Source organism: Stegodyphus dumicola, chromosome 6, assembly GCF_044657685.1.
Source record: "Stegodyphus dumicola isolate Sdum_Otavi_A_Nest chromosome 6, ASM4465768v1".
NCBI lineage: Eukaryota > Metazoa > Arthropoda > Arachnida > Araneae > Eresidae > Stegodyphus > Stegodyphus dumicola.
The window spans coordinates 128,339,504-128,357,040 of record NC_140773.1 but is presented as its reverse complement, the minus strand read 5'-3'; the positions used below and the strand labels follow the sequence as shown (position 1 = coordinate 128,357,040).

General features: G+C 33.3%; 1 protein-coding gene and 1 long non-coding RNA gene across 3 annotated transcripts in view; one reads left to right on the top strand and one right to left on the bottom strand.

Annotated features, from left to right (window-relative positions):
- LOC118199694 (hemicentin-1-like) overlaps positions 1 to 17,537 on the top strand; it is a 517,385-nt gene that overhangs the window by 201,244 nt on the left and 298,604 nt on the right. The gene's annotated exons all lie outside the window — the stretch shown is intronic.
- Positions 343 to 17,537, bottom strand: part of LOC146996841 (uncharacterized) — a 222,646-nt gene continuing 205,451 nt past the window's right edge. Inside the window, exons 2-3 of the long non-coding RNA XR_015041718.1 lie at positions 5,316 to 5,354; positions 343 to 649 (exon numbers count right to left, since the gene is read on the bottom strand). This is a non-coding gene — a long non-coding RNA (uncharacterized LOC146996841). The remainder of the gene's footprint in view (positions 650 to 5,315; positions 5,355 to 17,537) is intronic.

Below are 17,537 nucleotides of genomic sequence, written 5' to 3'. Positions count from 1 at the left end.
TCTATAAAAGCTTCCTTCAACAGACTTGATGAAAAATTCCTTTCAGTGATTTAAAAAAACTAAAAGTACATTATATAAACATATATATACGTATTAGAATTTTTCATAAAATGTGACATTTTTTATAAAGCCTCCTGCGGCTGTTACCGTTGCAACCACTCCGAATGGTAGAGTTTGGAAACCGAAAAATTTATAACATATAGAGAGACACTATGCGGCAAAATCTAGAGATTACAGATATTACACCGATCCTCCCAGGACACGGTAGCCGCAGAAATTTTTGAAAGATAACTCGAGGACAAAATCACAATTACATCAATTATTTTTTATTTAATTTTTAAACTGGGGTTGACAAGTATATTATATAATATAGTACTGTAGCAATAAGAAATACATATATCATGTATATACTTTTCATGCATTAAAATATAAAATACAATTTTACTCTATTCCAACAACGTCACATGGATCCCTTCCTCGCAAAGAATTTACATGGTCAGACATTCTTGTTCTTAAAATATGGTAAACTTTTCATACATACGTATAATAAGTTAAAAATTTCGTCTGCCAAATGCCTGGAAAATCTCTTCTTTACATAGAAAGTTCCATTAAATGATGTTAAATGATATACGGGTTCCAGTTTCAGAGTCTGAAAAATAAACATTTTATTTTAATTATTTTTTTTTTATTTTGCTGTAATTTTTAAAGAAACAATTCGACAATGTATTTATTTTTACTTTACTAGTATCCTGAAATAATTGCGTGAAAATAAAATGTTTTAAATCTTATTGCATTAAAAATGTATTTTAATAAAAAAAAAGTTTTTCTTAGCGTAAGTTTAGAAAAGAACTATATTTTCAGCTACTCTTTCTTTTTCTTTTTTTCAAGATGGTTGCCCAAGCTGAAATTGCGCTGTCGTGTTTCAGAGATATTTATGACAGCTAAATGAAATACAGGTGTCTGTTTTCAAACAATCACTAAGTCATAAACAAGTCGTTGCACTGAAGTTTTGATTTCAGTTAGAAAAGTCGAATAAGAAGCCTAATAAAATGGTAATTAATTAATGTACTGAAAATGTTTTACTATAACGCACTGTATTTTGATAGTTGTAGCAAGTCTTTAATCATCACAAAACGTTTGAAAAGCATAATAATCTAGAATTTCAGCAATGATCATCGCTTATATATTATCGAAATTATCGTAGAAATAATTCTTAATAATTGTCAGTTCACAATAATAAATGTGAGAGAATATTTAAATATTTTTACTGAAAGTAGCCATGGTAGTCTTTTAAATTTTGCAGGAGAGAAATGATGTTAATCTGGAGAGCTGATTCCAGGGCAGAACAAAGGTTCATAACTATATATGTGAATTTCTTAAAATCATAATCGCTTCACATCTGAATTCCTGAATACAGAATAATATCTAAAGCCATGATTCTGATAAAACTTTTATTTTGCTTTGTAATCCTAAAGAAAACAGAGAGCAAAGAAAGCTATTTCATTTTCGTTTTAGATTGCAAGAACTGAAAGGTTCACTGGAAATACTATTTTGCTCATCAAGTTCAGCAGTTAACAAACAATGATTTACTAGCATGTTGCTTTCATTCAATATGAATGCCAAATTCAATAAAATAATAATCAGCTTTATATTAAGCGTGAAGCCCTCAATATGAGGCTAATTCAGGCTGTAATATTTGGAAATGAATGTTTTTGGAAATCATACAAATCTACAATTTTATTCCGATATTGATCAAATTTTAGAAATTTTATTTACAAAACAAGAGGAAAGTCACTGTCTGCATAAGATATCTAAATATCACTCCACGGTGCAAACTTACGGAGATATGAACGGAGTTATACTTACGGGGTATTTGAACGGTGCACTCACGACACCTGCCTTGCGTATATATCACCCATCTCAGGATCACGTCGCCGTTGTTGCTTTTCTGCTATTAATTCTTACTGAAACCGTCAGATGGCGATACGTTCGTTTAATGTATAGAAGAGTGGAGAAAAGAATCTTTAAATAGAATTTAAGAATGCTCTCTATCAGTTTTTTGTGAATATTTTGTAAATGTTGAAAAAAATCGCCCAAAGTAGATCGTAATTTCCTGAAGAAAGCATAAACGATAACAAAGCAAGTATCAATTCTTACTAAACTCACTATATGGCGTCGTGTCAATTTACTCTTTTGAAGAATATGGAACGTTCCAGAACAGTGTAGATCTCTTAGACAAGTTAAATGCTATTTCTATAATTTTTCGCGAACACTTTCAAAACAGGATATCGGAAAAAAGTACCTTCATATCCTTAAATAAAGCCTTTTCACTCTTCTTAAAGCCCAAGGTTTGCCTGGTACTTCAGTTTGTTGAGAAACAAAACTGAAATATTTTATTGCAGTGGTATTCATTAGAAACATCTACAGTGAGAAATAATGAATACAGTGAGCATCAACCAACGAAACACATACCACTGGCAGCTGAAGTTTTTATAATATAGTGGCTTGAAATTTTCTTTGAAGGGGAGTGATTCATTTCTGATGCTGTATGCGAAATAACTAGTGCATTACTCTTAATATTAGAAAAGAAATGCCTGCCATTTTAAAATGTGGTTAGCTATATGCGTTTTCTGAACTCCAGAATAATCTATGTAACTTGAAATGATTCCAGTTGTGTTTTATCAAGTTACAATTGCTTAAAATTATTCATAGCTGCCAATGCATACTCATGTTATATAATCTCCCGTACTAAAACTTCACTGCGTAAGAAATCATTCTTTTCAGACATATTGTAAGAGTTCGTGCATATTATTTGTGATCTGCGTATATTTTACTAACTTTAAAAGGTAATATCACTAGATGTTGCCTTGAAATATTTCAATGCTTCGATTCCCAGAAGTTAAGGTATTCGAGGGTAGCATATAATACTCAATGAATTAATTTAAAAAATAAAGGGATATTTGCCTATTCTTTACTCAGTTTTGAGGCTAAACGCCTAGTTTGGGCGATACGCCAAGCTCTCAGTGACATCTAATAATAATTGCTTAACCTGGACAGGTATAAAATCAATGTTTGCATGGGTGTGAAAGCACAAAATCTATTCTTAATAATCTTATTTTACTATTTTCCAGTTCAACGCATTTTAATATGCGCAAGAAAAATTTTTCTTGTCCTTTATGCTTGATCAGATAGCCTGGCTCAGTAAAAGTAGGCGGCCAGTGCAACTCTGATTAAAAATCCAGTTATAACCACGTACAGTGCTGATAAGGACCACGTGTTTCTGAGACTCATTCTCCTTCATTTTCTTCATTCTAGGTATTTCTTTTTCCTGATGAGGAAGGACCTTTAGCTAGGGCCCTCGAAATCGATTGAGGGTTTCATTATACTTACGCTAAATACAAGGTTGTTTTTACGATTTTGATTGTCACATTAGCGTGTTTCTCTTCTAGTCTAGACAAATAGTGTTTAGATTATATACTGCAGCTATAAATACATGCTTTGAAGCCTGTTAATCGGGGCCCTACTATGTGTACCATTTGAAAACGTTTACCAAAAGACAAGGCTACAGAGAAGTTATTAATTTTTGTTAATCAAATTAATTACAATATTCGTTTTCGCCTCTGCTCAATCTTACTATTAACAACAAAGGAATATTTTATTAATTTTAATAACTGGGCTGTTTTAGAGCTAGTTCTCAAATTTAATATCGTTTGCAGTAACAAAGAATTTTATTTTATTTGTACATAATTGCGATTATAGAATGAAAATTTATTCTTTATCCGTTATTAAATCAAGTCGGACGTTGTCGGATTAATTTGGGCTATTTAGTTTTCTAAATAGCCCAAACGTATAGCTCAAATATAACCCATACATAACGTGCAATTACGTATTATTTATAATTACCAATTTTTGGTATAATTAGGAGTATATATTTGTTTATTATCCCTTCACTCTTACATAATTTTTGAACAGTAATTTAATTTTCCTTCTTCCCCCTAGCACAATTATACATAATTTCTGAAGCTTACTCCTATTATTATATGGTGTTAAATTATAATTTATCAGTATGAAAATTAATATCATAAATATTTATAAGTAATCATTAAGTAAAAGTTTATTTTGTGATATTCTGTGATATCAAGAACCTTCCCTGAAGAATTATGATTATGTGAATTCTCAAACAAAAAGACTTTTGGACTGAAATGCTGAAAAATTCAATAGGACTCTAAAAATTAAAAATCTGTTTAAAAAAAATTATATTTATAAATAATACTTTACAGGATCAAAATTTTATTATTTATTTATATTTTTTTTAATTTGCTTGTGCTTTAACTCTTTTTCTTTAAAAAGGCTTCTCTGTCGCTACGCCCTTTTCTTTTTGAAGGGGGGAAATATGTAAGATAAAAATGTATGAATCAGAATTATAATATAACTATAAACATTAATTCTTCCTCTCTATTCTAAAATCGTAATAACTTATCTGCATTGCGTCATTCAAATTAATCATGCGATCTTACGTAACCGTTAATACCAGATGCCTCTTGACAACCAATCACTGAATTGTAAACCAAAACTTTTCTCTTCGCGTGCTTCCATCTTTCATAACTACGCACTTCAGCTTTTGCTCTGCTCTGTGCTGTGCTAAGATATAATTTCGCTGGCTTGCTTTCTATCTCAACAATATCAACTGTCGACTTAATTGTCATAATAAGAGCAAAGGAAAGGAAAAGACGGAACACTGTAGATGCGTGCTTAGATCCATATTGAAGAAGAATTTTGATTGCGTAGTATTTAAAGAACTTGGCAGTCGAGGCAGTTTTAATTCCATTTTTATTCCCAATTGATATTTGTGGCCACAATCACTTGGCACTCTAGCCATGCCTTTCCACAGAAGATTTACATTTTTGATATTGTTGAGATAGAAAGCAAGCCAGCGAAATTATATCTTAGCACAGGACAGAGCAGAGCAAAAGCTGAAGTGCGTAATTATGAAAGATGGAAGCACGCGAAGAGAAAAGTTTTGGTTTACAATTCAGTGATTGGTTGTCAAGAGGCATCTGGTATTAACGGTTACGTAAGATCGCATGATTAATTTGAATGACGCAATGCAGATAAGTTATTACGATTTTAGAATAGAGAGAAAGAATTAATGTTTATAGCTATATTATAATTCTGATTCATACATTTTTATCTTACATATATATATATATTATATTATATGGGTTGTAAATTTAAAATGTTATGAAAGCGTTAACAGCACACCTTTAAAAATGGAATAAAACAGTAGCAATATTTCAATAAAGAATAAAACTCACCGGTTAGAAGGGAAATTTGGAATATGCGAAAGATCTCACCTGAAAAGATTTACAAAAATTTTTAAAGGATATGGAAAAGAATATTACGAAATATGAGAAATATTTAAGGAAAAAATGTTTAGCTAAACTGTATTTTCAGTGGTCTTGTAATTTAAATGCTGTAGTAAAAAAGGTTCACATTTGTTTATTCATAGATATTAGGCACTGTTAAAATGAAAGAATTTCGATCCCTTTAATAGTATTATTAATAATATTTGCTTACATTTAATAATATTACTAATATTTAATAGTTTTCGCTTTATAAGTGCCAGATAAAAGTGGGTAAAGAAAGCCTTTAACTTTAAATGACAACAGCTCCTTATATTCTTCATTTAAATTTGGATATTTCACCATCCTGTCGACTGTTTTATGAATAGATGTCGAATCTTTCACCAATTTTTATAAATTTAGGATGTGAGAAAAGATACAAATTATTTAATTATTGCAGTTGGTTATAGATGCTGCTGGCGTGTAGAATGCGTAATTGCGTAGTTGCAATCAGACGCAGCTTTTGTGCCTTTTGAACACACAATTTTTTGACAAAGCAATTCTTTTAGAAGCATATACTGATTCACACATCATTTTGGGCACAATCTGCACCCATTCTTCAGCATATTGTTGTGCATTTTGTATATCGTATAAAAAATACAATGAATGATAGGGAGACGTGAGCCGATATGTGTTACCTGGTACAAGCAAGCAGAAAAGTGCAGTGCAACATATTCACAAGAACGGCTAGAAGAAAGTCAAAAGGTTATGGTTCTTAAGTATTTATTTTAATTAAAACCTTATTCGCACATTGGCTTATCAGGACTAGTGTTTCTTTTGACTTGCTTTGGAAACATGAATGGTCCTGAATAGGAACAGGGAGCTTACTCAAGCTACTATGTTCAGGAATGTGTGAAGTAGACAATACAAGCAGGAAGGGTATACGAAACCCTTTATTTTCTATACTTTACAAGAATTTTCGAACTTCAGAATACAGAGACCAACCACTTGTGGTCTGAACGTAAGAATATAAAACCTACTAACTAAAACTCTAACTAAAACTAACTTTGAATTAGTATACAAGTGCCTAGCACTAAGATTGGCCTTTATTTAAAGAAAGGTACGTATGTAGTACGCCGAGCTGCTAAAACTACGATAGGTCTGCAATTATCAAGAGGGCTAAACCTCTGGCCTTGAAGGCAACCAGCAACACAGTGTAAACTCGTAAAACTACAGTGGCAAGCGGCTTGCTTCCAATAACTCCTTTCTCTCTCTTGCTTGGCCAAAAGCCACAACTTAAGTACTTGGCGTTAGCAAGACAATTTGCATAAATAAGTTAAAGCGTTTAATTATGGCTGGAAGTAGAAAATAAGAAGTAATAGTACAGTTTTAAAATAAAATAAACGTTAGTAAAACTTAGGATCCTTACAGGCTAAATCGCACCTGCATTAGTAGGTTATGCAAGATCGTATGATATGCATTAAGTTAAAATGGCACAGTTTAGATAGATAAACTATAAACAGTTACTCTTTTTAAGGCAGAAAAGGTAAAATCCCAAATTAAAATGAAAAATATTCAGTGCCAATTAAAATTAGAATTTATACATATATTTTAAATCTTAGATATAAATTTTAGAAACACAGCTCGATATTTTAAGCATTTTATTGGGCACTGATTAGAAATTTTCTGAGTTTTGTACTGCGAAACTTAAATTACTCATGTAACGAATATAATAATTTGACATTTAAAAATGCAATTACATTTTTAATTTTAAAGTTAGTACTAATTATAGTACTCTCACAAAGGTACTCGCAAAGTTAGTGAGTTAATACATTCACAAATAAAGTTACTACTAATTATAGTACTCTCACAAAGGTACTCGCAAAGTTAGTGAGTTAATACATTCACAAATAAAGTTAGTACTAATTATAGTACTCTCACACACGTACTCGCAACGTTAGTGAGTTAATACATTCACAAATAATAGCATAAATCTAGTATGAATAATTTATTATTAGTGGTAGCTTGACTTCAGTTTTAAATCAAGGAAACTGTGACTGGATTTCAATTTTAAATAAGCGAAACCGTATTGTTCCGGGGCCGTGATGAGCAGTTCAGTCAAATTCAGGACATTTCCCTGAGTTTTAAGACGACAAATCTGAAGCACTTTTTCACTGGTACAGAGATTTATAAGCGATTTCTTTATTCTTAAGACCAGGTGCCTTTCCCCGAGTATAGACAAACAGTTAAAATCTTAACTATTCGAGAATAAAACATAACTAATATATATTTTTAAAAAAATTACTGCGGAAAAGAAACTTCTCAGTCTTCGCCTAGCGCAGATGATGTTTAAACGACTGTGACATTCGTTGCTTCATATAACTATTGCCGCGTAGTGGAAACATACTCAAAAATATATATTTTATTCTATTTATTATACTTACTGAATTATATATTTTATTCAGAAATGCATCTGACTATATCAGCTGCAGTTCTCTAGGATTTTCCATTTCGCCAAACTTCATTACTGTATCGTCGGTAAGGAAATAATGCGAATAAAGAGATAAGTAATAATCCGTAATTGATTTAAGCCAGCGGTTCCCAACCGCTGTTCCGCGGCACACCAGTGTGCCGTCTGAAGCACCGTGGTGTGCCGCCGGGTCTGGGTGTCACGGTGCTGTTCGCCCGCTATAACTCCTCCCGTCACTCTCCCCCGCCAGTGTCATAGGTGGTCACGGCGCTGTGCAGTGCTATAACTCCTCCCCCTGCCGATCTTGACAAGTGTCCGCCGTGTCCCCGCCCCCATGAGACGCAGGCAGACGCCTCACACAGTGTCAGAGAGACAACGGCTGCTGTGAGGAGAAAGACACTGTTATTGCAGTGATGGACAAGTTTTTGAAAAGGAAAGAACTGGACTCTGAACAAAATCTGGAGCCAGATGAGAGTCTGAGTATGAGTGGGGGTCAAAAGAAAGCAAAGATGGTTAAATTCTCTGGCGCAAGGCAATATAGCGAAAGCTATATTTCAGTTGGATTTACTTTCACTGGAGATGAACACAAACCAACTCCACTGTGCGTGGTGTGGTGAAAAGCTAGCTAACAGTGGTATGGTCCCAAGCAAACTTAAACGCCATCTCCAAACGAAACACCCTTTGCTTCAAAACAAGAATGTGGACTATTTTGTTCGTCTGCGTGACAACATGGAGAAACAGGCAACTTTTATGAGAAAAACAACAAAGGTAAATGAAAGAGCTCTTAAAGCTAGCTATCAAGTTGCTGAACTTATAGCCAAGACAAAAAAGTCGCACACTGTGGCAGAGACATTAATACTTCCTGCCTGCAAAGCTATTGTAGAGGAGATGCTCGGACCTGAAGCAGCAAAGGAAATAGCCAAAGTCCCTCTCTCAAACAACACAATTTCCAGACGTATTAATGACATGTCTGCAGACATCGAAAGTGTGGTTTTGGAAAAGATCCGTATCAGTGAGAAATTTGCATTGCAACTTGACGAGTCTACTGATGTCAGTGGACATGCTCAACTCTTAGCTAATGTGCGTTTTGTTGATGGTGATGCAATTAGAGAAAACTTCTTTTTTTGCAAGGTATTGCCAGAAAAAACAACAGGAGAAGAAATTTTTCGGGTCACATCAGAATACCTTGAACAAGGAGGACTTAAGTGGGAAAACTGCACAAGTGTCTGCACCGATGGAGCTGCAGCCATGGTCGGGCGCACCAAAGGCTTTGTAAGCAGAGTGAAGGAAAGAAATCTAGATGTGATTATTACGCATTGTATTTTACACCGCGAGGCCCTCGTAGCCAAGACTTTACCATCAGCCTTAGTTCATGTGTTGGATGATGTTGTGCGCATGGTAAACATTGTAAAGTCACGACCCATGAAAAGTCGCATATTTGCAGCTTTGTGTGAGGAGATGGGAGCAAAGCATAAAACCTTGCTGTTTCATACGGAGGTCCGGTGGTTGTCGCGTGGCAAGGTCTTGGTTCGTGTGTATGAGCTGCGGGAGGAACTTAAAGTGTTTCTGACAAATGAGGGGTCAGATTACGCAAAGCAGCTTGCAAGTGATGAGTGGTGTGCAAGGCTGGCATACCTGGCAGATATATTTCATCATCTGAATGAATTGAACACCCGAATGCAAGGCCGAAATGAAAACCTGCTTACAAGTACAGATAAAATAAATGGATTCCGTTCAAAGGTGCAACTCTGGCATCAACACGTGGAAAGTGGCAATCTTGAAATGTTCACACTCACCATGCAATGGCAAGGTGTTCACACTGCTGCACTGTGTGAGATAATAGTTAAGCATTTAAAAACTCTTGAGGAGAAGTTGTCATTTTATTTCTCTTCAGTCTCCACTGAATGCCTTGACTGGGTTAGGGACCCTTATAGCTCAGCATCAGTTGTTGGAAAGGAAATGACTTTACAGGAGCAGGAGGAACTATTTGAACTGAGACAAAATCGTGGTTGCAAGCTAAGATTTGCTGATCTACCTTTGGACAGTTTTTGGTTGGATACTGCCAAGGAGTTCCCCCTTCTGGCAAACAAAGCTATTTTGACATTGCTACCTTTTTCCACTACATATCTGTGTGAGATTAGCTTTTCAAGCATGATTGCTATGAAAACCAAATACAGAGAGAGATTGAGAACTGTTGACGAAGAGCTACGTGTGTGTCTTTCTTCGATTCCAGCCAGAATATCAGCTTTGTGTTCAGCCAAACAGGCCCAGGTTTCGCACTGAAAGTATTTTATAATTTTTCACTATTCTGTTCACTTAATATTTCATAATAAAGTAATTATAAAATACTTTCTTTGTGCTTATTTGATTCCTATTCAAGAGAATTACTTTATTATAGTCAATATAGGCACAGAGTTAATTTTTTAACATTTTCTAATGGTGGTGTGCCTCGTGATTTTTTTCTCTGCGACAAGTGTGCCTTGGCCAAAAAAGGTTGGGAAACGCTGATTTAAGCTATGATATTTTTAACAGTTACAGTTTATTCGCTTCAAAATTTATTTTTAAAATGAAAGGATTAACAACATATCATTTTTCTATGTTGTAATTACGTTTTATTTGACAAAATTAAAACTAAGAATGACTCTTGTATTATTTTATCTATTAATTCTAACAAGGAAATGGTCATTTCCATAACAATACTGTAATCTATTTCCTGAATAGCAAATTTTACATCATTAGAGAATAAATCTTTCTTCCTTTAAGACCTTTATTAAATTTACATACTTATTTACTAAATTTACATATTGTGGAAGATATGATGTTTGTACTTTCAATGGAATAAAAATGACCCTCATATCTATTTATTTTTATCCTTCAGTTATATATGAATGCCAAAATCCATACTCATATTCTGCAGTGAATGCCATTGTCAATATGCATAAGGAAAAAAACAAGCTGAGAAATACGCGAGTCAAACATACTCAGATTTTTTGTAATTTAATATTTTGAGACAATTATTACTTTGCTTGCAAATTCTTATTTTCGATAAAAATATTTTGCATTGAGGATCTGCACATAGAAGAGAAAATGATAATATTTATCCATGGATAGAATTCCTGTTTATGTAAACATTTTTCTTTTATTACCATTTTTACAATTGATTATATGTTAATACAGTCGGTCTGAATATCTGTTTCATGCAGGATCTAATCAATAATTTGCTATTGATACTTTCAATAACAAGCACTCACATGAGACATGATATGATATTTTATGTAATTTTGTAATTTTTTCTTTTCTAAATTCAGTTATAAAAGAGTGTACATATGTTTACAAACCCACGAATATTAAAGACATTCTTTCTGAGCGAAAGACCTTTTAAGAACTTTCAGTTCTGAGACATGCGTATCATTCCTGAATTACAAAATTTATACGAATCATTTTCTTTTCATATAAAAAATGTGAGATATAATTTAATTATAATCATGATCAAGTATTGAATTAAAGGTCCAACAGAAAGGTACAAATTAAAAAGCATTTGAAACAAAAAACTTGAAAAATAAAACTAAAAAAAAGCAAATTGATAGAAAAATATAAAAATAATCATTAAATATTAAATAATGATTAATAATAAACAAATAATAATTGATAATTTCTTGGTCTCTGACAAAGAACATCCGAAACAATTACAAGCAGAGCCAAGTTTCTTAATTATATCTGGAAGGACTGCAAATTAAATGACCAAAGATGGACTTTTTAAATTTAAAATACTTAAATGGGAATTTGTCAAAAAGAAACAAAAAAGGCGTAGAGTACGTAGGATAAAATATGTAAAGCAAGCGTTCTAAATTTAATTGGTATTAGCGTTTGATATTATTAATTTTAATTTGAAAATTTTCCCTGTAAAGTCATCAGTTATTTTTTGTGTTGGAGACGTGAAAAATGTGAAATGCCGTCGCCAAGATTCGAAATCCGGAACTCTCGAATACGCGTCGAGCATGCTTCCATGATGACTTGCGGAAATGAGAGAGAAAATACCTTAAAAAATTGTAACTGAAATCTAATCTGCTAACTGAATCTAAACTCATTTCCAAATTAATCTATCATATGATCTTACATAATTCTGATATTGCAACTATGCTTAGGCCGATCATAAAATAAGATTTCAAACTGAAATCAAAGGTTTTTATGGGACTCGAAACCTTTTACTGCTCTCCCCGTCTTTCTTTGCAATGTGTCACGCTTTCCTGCTTGTCTGCTTCCAGCTAACACGTAGCGGATCACTTCTCTCTATCCTCCATTGTATTTGTTTTACGATGTAATAAACTTCCAAATATATGAGGAAGATTGGGTTCAATTGCACCCATAATGATGTGTGAATTAGAATACGCGTCTCTAGAATTATTCTGTGCTGAAATAAATTATGTTGAATCTACGGCTGCGTTTGCCTACTGTACGTTTGATCATTCTACAACGCAATCACGCAATTCTGGTGCATGCCAGCGCTATTTACACATCGGATGCGACTGAAGTATTTGCATCTTCTGCCACCTCCTAATTGTTATTACATTTATAAAAAAAGGTCTAAAGGATCTCAAAAGTGCGAGTACTGCGATAGAAAATTCATTTGCTGAATTACAAAATACTATGCTAATAACAAGGGTTGAAGCTGGGCTATGCCTGCTGATTTTATTTATTCTGCTTCTATATGAAATAATGCTCTTGATCTATTCAATATCTAGAAGCTGAAAAAGAAAAATATCCTTATCATCGCTCTATTGCAGAATTTCCAGTGCTTTCTTTGCAATGCGTCACGCTTTCCTGCTTGCCTGCTTCCAGCTGATTTATTCCAGTTGAATTTTGAGCTTTGTATTAACACTCACTACTTCGACTATCGGGAGAATCAATGCTTAACGAATGTTGCAAAATAAATAAAGAAAATAATTAAAAAAATGAAAGGTTTCAGACTGTAACAGTTGCACAAAAATATGTGCTACAATTTACGCTCTCGCTGACCTCGCAGTCTACCAGTCTGCTGTTGCACTCCCTCGTTTTAACCTCCCTTTTTTGTCTTTTTAGATTTTTTATTAAGCACCATTTTCTTCGCATTTACGCTGGTTACAAGTCAACAGTAAAACTGAAAAAAATTTAAAAGCAGCATAGCAGTATACGTTTAGAATTCCCGATGTAGCGTTAAGTGTTGGCATGTAATATTGGGTTTTTTTTTTTTTAGTTTTTTTTCCCAGTTGTTCATATCAACGTTTAGTTTTCTTACTAAGATGACTTACAAAACTATTTTGTGTCATTTTGCTATTAACGTTTCGTATGCTTATTTTATTTATTAAATATCATGCTCTTGGCGCTTACGCCACATAAAATTCGGTTCAACAGCAAAGTCACAAAATATTTAAAAACGGCGTGTCTTTAGAGTTTCCGATTACCGCTGGAGATAAAAGTGTCTTATTCCGTACAGTGTTGCAAGTACTCGCTTCGAAATCGCGAAGCTTATTTATCAAAATTTCGTTAAAATTTTACAAATGTGTGTGTGATTATGGCAAAGCCTCGAGGGCTATCTGCCTAATGGGAGGGATGCCTTCGTGGAGGACTTTCTAAGGGAAACTGGCTCGTATACACGTTACACATGGGGAAAACCACGAAAACGCCCATGCAGCCAGCCCGTTCGCGGGATTCGAACCTCGGACCGAACTACCAGTGTTCAGCGACTTTACCGCTCGGCCGCTGGTGGGCGTTAAAATTTTACAAAACATGAAATAGATAATAAAATAAATACAAAATTTGGTGTTTCAAGTCTCAAGGTCTGTCGAGGACTATGTTATTCAAACTGTGATGGCTCTGGGTAACGTTGTTTTTTCACAGTGCAAGAAAGAGCATACATTTATGCAGATTCTTCATTACTTAATTCCTTTGAATAAATTACAGGTCAATTGGTGACAACAATTTGAAAAGCTATACAAGTGTTTCGACGCAAAATGCTGTTTCGAGATTAATATCCTATTAGGGACTAATGTCCCTTTTGGGATAAATATCTTCTAGTCTCAAATGAAAAATGTGCTACGGACATCTACGTCATGTACTTGAGCTAAAATTATGTCTCAAGTTTACTAAACTGAAGAAACATAAATTATTGTTCAAGAAATTAAAATAATAATTTCAATAGCGTTCAATTAGTATATAAAGTATTTCTCTCGCCTTCTTAGCGAGCCTTCGCGGTGTAGTGGTCTGCACGCTCAGCGCGTTTGAGAGGTCCGCGGTTCGATTCCCGGCGAAGACGTTGCTAATTTTTCATCCTGCCTGCTTCCAAAAATACCTAATGTTTCTACAAGTGTTTTAAAAGTATATTTAATGCTGTTAGAATCCTGTTAGTAATATATATATATTAAATTATTTGTGTAATTATTATGAAGTAATAAATTTATTTATTCATTATTAGAATTAATATTTATCTCTTCAGGGCTGCTAAAAAGTCAAAAGGTAATTCCGAAATTTTTTCCTTGGATAATGAAAAATGTAGGTGACTTGGTTTTAATTTTACTTGGAGTATATTTGTTGATGAAAGGCTTGTGGTTCTTGCAAAACGTTGTGTTTTAAAAAACTTTTTTGAAAACTGTAAATATCTTTCCAGATTTTTTTTAAATGGCAATAATTTATTATTTTCATCTGCGAATGTATAGATTGGAATTCCTTAAAATAAAATTTTAACGTATTTTTCTAGTTCAGAAAATACTTCATTTTAAAATTTTGCTTCGTTTGCATATAGCTTTAAAGATATGGATAAGTATTTCCGTCAAATATTAAAATTAGGTTCTGCGTTACACTTTTTAAACTCTGATTCCAACGCCTCATGTTTCACAAAGTATACTAAGAAGCTTGCACGAATAAGCTATAACACTAGAAAAATAAATGAATAAATAATAATAGTACTGCAAAGATGGGGTAAAAACAAAGTACAAGAAAAATAAAATACAGAGAACTCAATACGATAAAACTCTTTTTTAGTTTTTAACACAAGGCATGCCAAATCAATATCCTATGTTATTATATGTGTTCAAAACATAAGCTTGCTTCAAAACTGGATTTCCCTAGCGCGAAAGTTATTTCCAACTTCAGTTTACCTCAGCAACAAGAAAATGTTAGTAACGTATACCCAGATTTAAACTGTTTCTAGACAGAAATCTTCGTCCATATTTTAGTTATACAATATAATACTTTAATACCTACATATCCTATATTTTATTTACCTGAAAATTTGGGCTCGAGAAATGTTCAGCCATCAATACTGAGGTATTCAGATTTATACAATATCTAGCATTGAGCTTTAATACACCCCAGCCTATCAAATTTAAGCTTTACGGGAAAAAATGACAATATTTTAAATTAACTGTTAAAACAGGAAATAAAAAATTCCATCAGTTATAAACATGTTTATTATTATATTAATTAAAATTAAGTTTTAATAATACTTTTGAAATTCTCGAAAATGAAACTTAAGAAAAATATTCTTTGTATCTGGAGGTCTCCTTTAAACTAAATTAATTAAATTGTCATGAACATTAGAATATGAAGAAAAAATGTGGTATTTCATATCATAAATCCTCGTTCGAACTATTTGTTGTTGTCATCAGCTTGTCTTGTTTCGTTTAAATTGGATTTGAATTTCACCAATTATGAGGTACGTCAGTTTAAGAGAATATACGTAAAGAAGTGAATCTAAATAATCCTTTTAAAAGTATTATTTTATTTTTAAAAGAACGTACTGAGAATGAAAAGGATTGCTTAAATAATGTTGGTAAAAATGAGTGTGAAAATTCTTGTGCAAATGAGCAGTTGATGGAACTATTAAATAGCTATAGTCATATTTTTGCAAAAGGTTAGAAAACTGAACATAGATATGATAAACTGACAAAATACTGTAAAAGAAGTGTATGCCAACACTTAATGCTAAATCGGGAATCCTAATATCGTATACTGTTATGTTGCTTTTACAATTTTTGTAAATTTGCTGTTGAATTGCATATGGTTTAAATGGGTTAGTATGAGTAAGTGCAGCAGCAGATAGACTGCGAGGTTAGTGTTTTGGTCTCCTCGGTGATTGCGGTGATTTGTGCCCAGAGGACGCACCGCACAAAAAGTTAGTTGCGTTACAGAACGTAAGGGAAGCGGACACGCCAAAATGTCGGGCGTATTACCGCTAATTGAGGTAATTGCATCGTATCTTCAGGTGGCAGAAAACTAATATGATGTATCAATTCACATGCCAGGTGGCAGAATATGTCTATCATGTACATGCCAGGAGGCATAACGCTTGTAAACATGCCAGGTGGCATACGACTTGTAAATAAATTGTAAATAAATGTACAGTAAAATATCTTGGTGCAATAGATCAAGGAACACGCATCAACAACCTTCTGATCATTTGGATACGTACATTTTTTCTGGTGACACCGGACTTGATTTGTGGAGATGAAGAATGGAGGAAGAAAATTAGTGAGTTCATGACTGAAAAGCCAGGATTTAACGCGAAGAAATTCGAGGTAGGCCCTTTTTCATTTTTCCAGTTTTTAATAGAATTGTTGAATAAAAATCTTGGTGATTATTATAGTTGATAGAATCTAATGGTAAAATGGAGGCTATGAATAAGGCAAAGAAGTTGCGTACGGTGACGCGTAACTTAACTACCAAGTTGATGAGTAAAATAGATTCTGCATTGTTAGAAGAGGGTGAAACCGCGAATGAGAAATTAAAAGAATTACTCGAAATGTTACTTGAAAAATCGCAGTTGTTGAAACAATACGATTCTGAGATTGAAAAACTTATAATTACGGAACAGGAGTTGGAAACAGAAGTAATTTCCGCGCAGGAATATCAGGAAAGAATTATAAGTTTTAAATGTAAAATTCAGGAAAAATTAAGAAAAAACGCGTGTAAAGTTGAATCTAGAAATTCTAGTGAGGAAACTATATCCCCGAAGTTGAAAACTTGTGAAGTTAATACTTTAAAATTGCCAAAATTGACGATTACAAAATATTACGGTGATCCTTGTTCTTGGCTTGAATTCTGGAATCAGTTTAGTAATTCCATTCACCAAAACGAAAGTCTCAGTTCGGTTGACAAGTTTTGTTATTTAAAATCGCTTTTGGGAGGTTTAGCTTTAAATGCTATTAGTGGATTAACATTTACTAGTGAAAACTATACGGTGGCTGTTGATATACTAAAAAACCGTTTCGGCAGAGATGACCTGCTAATTAATGCGCATATGAATAAATTGTTGAGTTTAGAACCTGTAAAATATTCCGGAAATACGGCTTCTTTGAGGAAGCTTTATGACGATATAGAAATACAAATAAGGAATTTAAATTCTTTAAATGTTACTAGTGGTTCTTATGGACATTTATTATCCCCTATTTTGTTAAAGTTAATACCCGAGAATTTAACTCTAGAATTCACTAGGAAAAGAAGAGATAAACAAAATTTCGATGTTAATGAACTACTAACGTTCTTGAAAACGGAAGTGGAATGTAGGGAAACATCAATGATGTTAGCGCGTTCTAAGAATTTAGATGTAAATGAAACATCAATACGAAACAAAAGTTCCCATGAAGGTTATCAAAATAAATCTTACATGCATTCTAAAAGAAATGATTACAGTACGAATAAGCAAGGTGCTTCAGTATTAACTAGTCAAAGCGAAACTCCCTCTAAATACT